Source organism: Amborella trichopoda, chromosome 12 (assembly GCF_054954075.1).
Source record: "Amborella trichopoda isolate Santa Cruz 75 chromosome 12, AtrichopodaSantaCruz75HAP2 v2.0, whole genome shotgun sequence".
In the NCBI taxonomy this organism is placed as follows: Eukaryota; Viridiplantae; Streptophyta; class Magnoliopsida; order Amborellales; family Amborellaceae; genus Amborella; species Amborella trichopoda.
The window spans coordinates 4,028,080-4,035,252 of record NC_142347.1 but is presented as its reverse complement, the minus strand read 5'-3'; the positions used below and the strand labels follow the sequence as shown (position 1 = coordinate 4,035,252).

General features: G+C 31.4%; 1 long non-coding RNA gene across 1 annotated transcript; it reads right to left on the bottom strand.

The window, feature by feature from the left end:
• Positions 1–2,200: 2,200 nt before the first annotated feature.
• On the bottom strand, positions 2,201–3,727 carry LOC148779369 (uncharacterized). Its single transcript, XR_016045547.1, has 2 exons — positions 3,571–3,727; positions 2,201–3,408 (listed from the first exon to the last, which is right to left on the bottom strand). It is a non-coding gene; the product is annotated as an uncharacterized LOC148779369 (long non-coding RNA).
• Between the last annotated feature and the right edge of the window lie 3,446 nt (positions 3,728–7,173).

Genomic DNA, 7,173 nt, shown 5'->3' with positions numbered 1-7,173 from the left:
TATTTGTTTTTTATTTTTTCCAAGTTCACCACAAATTTATGATGGGACGTCCAAAATTTCATCCAAAAATGTTTGGTAGAAAAAAAAGAAAATAAAATAGTGTTTGGTGTGACATTGTAGCACGAACAATCGTAGCCATCGATGTTGAATCAAACGGTTAAGAAATGGGGTCACATATAACTTATATATTGTTGAGGCCACACATAAAGTTTTCGCCTCTAAAATTCACGTTCCATAGTTTATCTTGTTGTTGGGCGCGGTTTCTTGCCCTATTTTATTGTTTTTTTTATATGGATAGATATGTTCAGTTACGTGCCATATGCATAGGTACTTCATTTGAAGAGAACAACTTACTGTCGCGTTTGGACATGGACACATACATAAATGATAGAGAACAAGAAGGGATGAAGCCGAAGGTCATTGGGATATTCCAACACTTGTATTGGGGTGTGAAATGGGTCGGGTCAACCCCTTGGATCTGATGGGTCCACCGATTGGGTTTCGACTGTGACCATGATAATGGACTTGACGAGTTGATTCTAGCTTGGATCCTATCAGATTGGGTCTGGTTCAGGTAAACCCAAATCAGTGTATATTGGTATAAAATATATAAGGAAAATACTTACAAACACTCCCGAGTGAATTTTTATAGTTGTTCGCTAATAGTTTAACACCATCCAATGTCAAAGTTGCATTTGAATTTTAATATTTTTTCTATGAATTAGATTCATCTGAAAATTGGAGCGTATGTACATATAAAAACCACATACATAAGTAAAATATTAAAAATAATTCTCAACAAATAAATGATAAAAATATCCTTGAAATATTTATAAGAGTAAGTATTTATTTAAAAAACATGTTAATATATTCATATTTCTTACTTATTCCATTCTCTATCTTTTTTGGACCGGCCTGATTTTTCTCTCTTCAGGTGATCTGGCAGCTTTAATAGGAAAGGTATGACATTCACATCATGTGAATGCATTGAAGGGAGCACAATTTAGATAGAATTTAAAATCATCTAATGGCTATCAAATAGTTCTGTTTCTATATTTTTATTTTATATGATGACCAGTGGTTTAAAAATTCGCTTATAACTGGAAATTGAGCGTGTGCGTGTCTAAAGGAAGTCGACAACGATTTGTAGCGATAACTCAGCGGTCATGGTATACATGTCTAAAGGAGAAATCGGCGACGTTTTGTAGTGATAACTTAGCGGTCATGTGTGCAGGTCTAAAGGCGAACCGGCGACCATTTTGTAGCGATAAGTCAGCGGTCACGGTGTGCATGTCTAAAGGAAACCGGCTACGATTTGTAGCGATAACTCAGCGGTCATGGTGTGCATGTCTAAAGGCCAACCGGCGACGATTTTTAGCAATAACTCAACAGTCATGTGTGAAGGTCTAAAGGAAACCGGCGACGATTTGTAGCGATAACTCAACGGTCATGGTGCGCATGACTAAAGGCAAATCGGCGACGATTTGTAGCGATAACTCAGCGGTCATGTGTACAGTTCTAAAGGCGAACAGACGACGATTTGTAGCGATAACTCAGTGTCACAGTGTGCATGTCTAAAGGCGAACCGACAACGATTTGTGGTGATAACTCAGCGGTCACGGTGTGTATGTCTAAAGGAAACCGGCGATGATTTGTAGCGATAACTCAGCGGTCATGGTGTGCATGTCTTAAGGCAAACCGGCGACGGTTTGTAGCGATAACTCAGTGGTTACGTGTGCAGGTCTAAAGGCGAACCGGCGACGATTTCTAGCGATAACTCAAAGGTCATGGTGTGCATGTCTAAAGGCGAACCGGCGATGATTTGTAGCGATAACTCAGATTTGGGCGTGTGCATGTCTAAAGGCCAACCGGCGACAATTTGTAGTGATAACTCAGCAGTCATGGGGGGTTCATAACTCGGCACGGGGTTCATAATGTGTTAACGCACACACATTAACAAGCAGCCACCACAAACAATTTATACCAATCAAATCTTCTCTAAAACTTCGATGTAGGATAATTCCCATTAAACGGTGTACGTGCAAATAAGGTATTGGTGCTCTCTCTCTCACTCTCTCATATGTATAATGGTGTATATGTATAAAGTAAATTACATACTTTATAAGCTCTCTCTGTCATTTGTATAATGGTGTATATGTATAAAGTAAATTAGATACTTTATAAATAGCTCTCTCTGTCATTTGTATAATGGTGTATAAATTAAATATTTCATAAATAGATCTCTCTCTTATACAATGACATCTATCAAATGAAATAGTTTATTTAAGAGAGAAAAATAACATTAACTCATACCACTTTAGAATTTATTTCTACATTGATAAACAAATATTTTCTTTCATTTATTTTAATTTATGTACATTATAAACTATGTGATGCATTATTTTTTCTTATAGTTGTCAATAATACATTTTAAATTAGATGTTATTACAAGGTATTTTGGATTTATTATTATTTGTATAATAAAATAACCATAAAATATAAACCAACAATTTCAATTTCGGTATATAACATTATAGTTAATTAGGTTGTAATAATTTTGGATTATGTTAGTTAGGTTGTAATAATTTGGGTTTTTTTTTAGCGAGTTAGGGTTTTCCGCCAATTCGAGATTTTGGTGGCCATTTTTTCATCGATTTAATCCATTCTTTATTGTAGTCCTTGTATGATTATATACTTCATCCATGATAATTCTATGATTTTTCTTTTGTATGATGTAAATTTAATGGTTAATATAAGTTCATACATAGAAAAACAATCTCAATATTCGCATATTGATGAAAAAAATGAAAGTTAATAATGTAGTACCCTGATTTCTTATTGGGTTCCTAAAAAAAAATATTTATAATGAATTTTAGCAATTTTTTTGGATTTGTTTTAAGGCTTAATCTGATCGGTTTGGCCGATTCCTGATCCGGATCTCCAATTTACCGTTCTAGATGGGTTTTGGGGGGTGCGCAATCCGGGGCACCGATCCATTTTTTAAACATAATGACTATATTTTTCTTAAATTTGGTAAGTAAGTGTATTTTTATACCGTAGACAAAATAAAAATAATAAAATTATTTTGCCGAAAATAATTAGAATATCCCTTAATGTTTCATAAATATTTTGGTCAATTTTTGTTAAAAATATATTTTTTTTATTTTTCTAAGTACACCTATAGAATTGTATCTACTCACCAAATTTTAAATAAATATAATTTTTAAATTAAAATAAATAAATAAATACAAAACCATTTTATGGCCATTAGAAGTGGACCTGTTGAATCTCAATCTTTGGAAGTCCACTATGGACGTGGATTTTTGCAGAAATTTGGCAGCAATTTCTCAATAAAAGCACACATTCAATACCCCTCGGGCCAAACTGGAAATGCTTCATTTCATAATGCTACAAAAGGAAACAAATAAAAAGGAAATAAATATCATATTGAGAGAGGGCAAAAATTCTTATGTACAAGAACTATTGTAACTTAGGGACAATTTGGATACCTAGGAATATATTGTCCATAAAATATATTACTGACGTATATTTTACTGCGTAATACATTACCTGCAAATGGATTGTCACTGTTTGGGTAGTATTTAGATGGAACCTGAAAAATACATTATTACTGTTTGGCTATGTACAGAAGAAATATGGAAAATGCATTACCAACATTTTTTTTTTCTCTTTTTTGGCTTTATACCGAAGAAATGGTTGAGCGTACAATCCTTATTAGTATGTAGCTTAAACTTTATAATTGCATCAGACATAAGAATTAGCCACACCTTTTGTATGGCTTTGCATCTTGACTTGGAATCACATGTTTTCAAGATGTTAACAATTTGGAATAACATACTTTTATTATGATAAGCTATCATATTTTTTATGTTTTCTTTTCTTGTGCTAAAGCCATGGCAAATTCAAAAGAAAAAAAAAATTTGAAGAAATTTGGCTTGTAACCTAGAAGGCTTTATGACTAAATGAGATGTATTGGAGGACAAACTATATTGGGGCATTGGAGGAGATTGAAGAGGTAAATTAATTTAAAAAAGTTCTGAAAAAAAAATAAATTTCAAATATGCTGCTTTGACGATTCTCTATGAGTGAACTTAAGTATTTCAAATTTATTAGCAAACAACACCAAAAAAGAAAAAATAAGGCCAAAAAAAATAAATAGACTGATCTTAGCCGAGAACCCAAATCCGTATTGTTTGCAGAATCCAAAAAATAAATTTTGGATATCTGGAATGAGAACCCAAATCCATTTTTTTTTGGAATAATAGCTATTGGTTGTAGAACCCAAAAAAATAAATTTTGTATATCTGGAAATAAACAATAGCTAGGTTTCAAATTTTGATGTTTAAATATATATGTGATTCGATTTCCAGAGAGAGATATTTGATTTTTAAGGTTTAAATATATGTGTTTGTTCTAGATTTTGAGGTTTAAATATATATGTGATTCGGTTTCCAAAGGAAGATATTTAATTTTTGAGGTTTAAATAGATGTGCGATTCGGTTTGTAAAATGAGATATTGGTTGTTATCACAGTTCTCCGATTAGCCATCCAGCGCCTAATAGATTTTTTTTTAATAGATTTATTGATTTTTAGGGAAATCTCGGATAATTTTTTCCATTTCTTTACCATTAAAGTTAATCTATATTCATTTGCAGGTTCCCAAACGGCTCCTTAGTCTCATTCAATTGTCCACATAACAAATGAAAGAATAAAAAAAATGAGAGATTTGAATAAAAAAATGAGAGATAAAATGAATAGATCCTAGTAGTTTCCCATTCATTTGATCTTGAGTCGATCCCATTTCCCCTGCTACTGATGTGCTAACAGTTTGAAGCTGATTCTCCAGATACTCCTCGAGATACTTCTGCATCGGCCATAACGTTCACCCCATATACTCTAGGATCAGAGTAACATGCACTTTCTTTCTCCATTGTTCACTCAATATACTTTCTCCAATATCTTTTTGATAGAAAAAAATTATAATTCAGCCATTTAAGATCAGATCCCTTTTCTTTCTCCATTCTTCACCCAATATCCTTTCTCCAATATCTTTTTGATAGAAAAAAATAATAATTCAGCCATTTAAGATCAAATCTAATAAAGTGGCGACTACATTATAGCTAAAGACTATCATTTGATTTAATTCTTTTTATATAATAACCGCTTTTGACTCCCTATTAGAAAACTAGAAATCAACCAACCAAATTCACTGTAACTCAATAACCAATCAAAGAAAAAAAAAATATTTATATTGTGGAAAATATAGAAACCTCAAGGTTACGAACAATATTTTCTTTAGTCTAATGTGTATACCCATATTAAGAAAGTAGTTCATTACCTATGTTAGTTCTTTAGTAGTACACAACTTTGTTCCTAGACATCAATACAAGTTTCTATATTTTCCACACATATTAATGCAAGAAGGATCACTTTCTTTTCAATAACCAACTAAAACCAAGCTAAAGAAATCAACCAAACAAACTCATAATTATGTAATCTGAACATTCACTTCTATCCAAATACTCACAAAAACAAAATGGAAAATAAACAAGAGAAACCATTCGTTAAAAATCTCTCCTCATACAAGAATTTCCATTTTAAAAAAATAATTATAGTTTAAATAAGAATTCCCGCAAAAACAGGGAATTTTAGTTAAAACAAAAATTCCTGAGAAAAATACAAACGTAGAAAAAAAGAAAAAAAAAAAAGAGGGGTATGTTCAATTTCTTGAAATCTTTTTTTACAAAGTTAATTTCTGAAAATCTATCATCATAACTTTTTTCTATAGAGAAAAGAGCAACCCATCCTAGATTTTCAGGTTTTACAAAACTTTAAGGATAAAAAATAATTATATTGCATAGAGAGGGATAAAAAATAATTATATTGCCTAGAGAGAGCAACTAAGAGAAAGAAGTCCTACAGAGAGAAACTCAGAGAAAAAAGTCTTTGACAGGGATGGAGAGAGAGAAATGACATGGTTTTCAAAATGTATACTCCAATAGCTGGTTCTGGTGGTGAATCGTTGCTATGGCAAATAAACTCACACATTAAATTGGCATTTAAGCTGCATTTGACCTAACATAAGAACGTGCTGGAAACAAAAATAAAAAGTCGCAAAAAACGGTTCATTGTTTAATATAGTTAGTTAGGTTATGATAATTTTAGATGAGTAAATCGAATTAATAAATGTTTAATACTTTGATGTGATGCTAAATTTTTATTTTATATGATAAATTGTTTTGTTAATCTTATTATATGGAAGTATTTTCTAATATTTTAAATTGTTTTGATGTAATATTATAATTAATTATTATATAAGCATTTAAACAGGAAAACAACGGCTCAATATTCATCTATTTTTATAAAGTAATGAAAGTACATAAAGCACCAATCCTAATTTCTTTTAGAAACTAAAAGAACACAATTTTTAGAGATTTATAGTAATTTTTTGAAAAGTTTTTGAGACAACTTGCCGATTCAAATGATTCTCCGATCCGACACGGGTCCATTGATCCGACACGATTTTTGAGGTAAACAATCCGGATCGTCAATCGGTCTTTTTAACCTTGATCATTACTATTAGTAATTATGATATTGACATTTATTATAATATATGTGGATATTTCACATTATATTATTATTGATATACATAAATATCACACGACGCAAATTTTCTTTAAAATGGGAATTTTAGATAGAGGTCAAGTATATATACGTAACCTCTATATATATGCTAGGATACCGTATAATATTGCAACATATATATTAATAATTAGCTACATGGGTCTTTTGTTTCAAGAGTTCTTATATAAAAAAAAAATCGTAAATCATCTTAAAGTCTCTCATCTTCTTCTCTCTTCATAATCCCATAAATACGGGAGCAATGAGATCGTTGATAAGATTGAGTTTGCTCCAAATTGATTTCGTGGATATGATAAGCATCTAAACTCGATCCAATATACTCTCTTTGTCTCTACTAAGAGAACAACAAGGATTAGAAGGCTAAATTCGGACTTGAATATGTTGATTGAAATTGCCACCAAAATCGAAATTGAAATAACACCAAAAAAAAAAAAAGAATGAAAATAACATAGAGTTAATAAAATCATAATTGCCACAACCAAAGAAAACAAGGATGCAAATAAATTATTG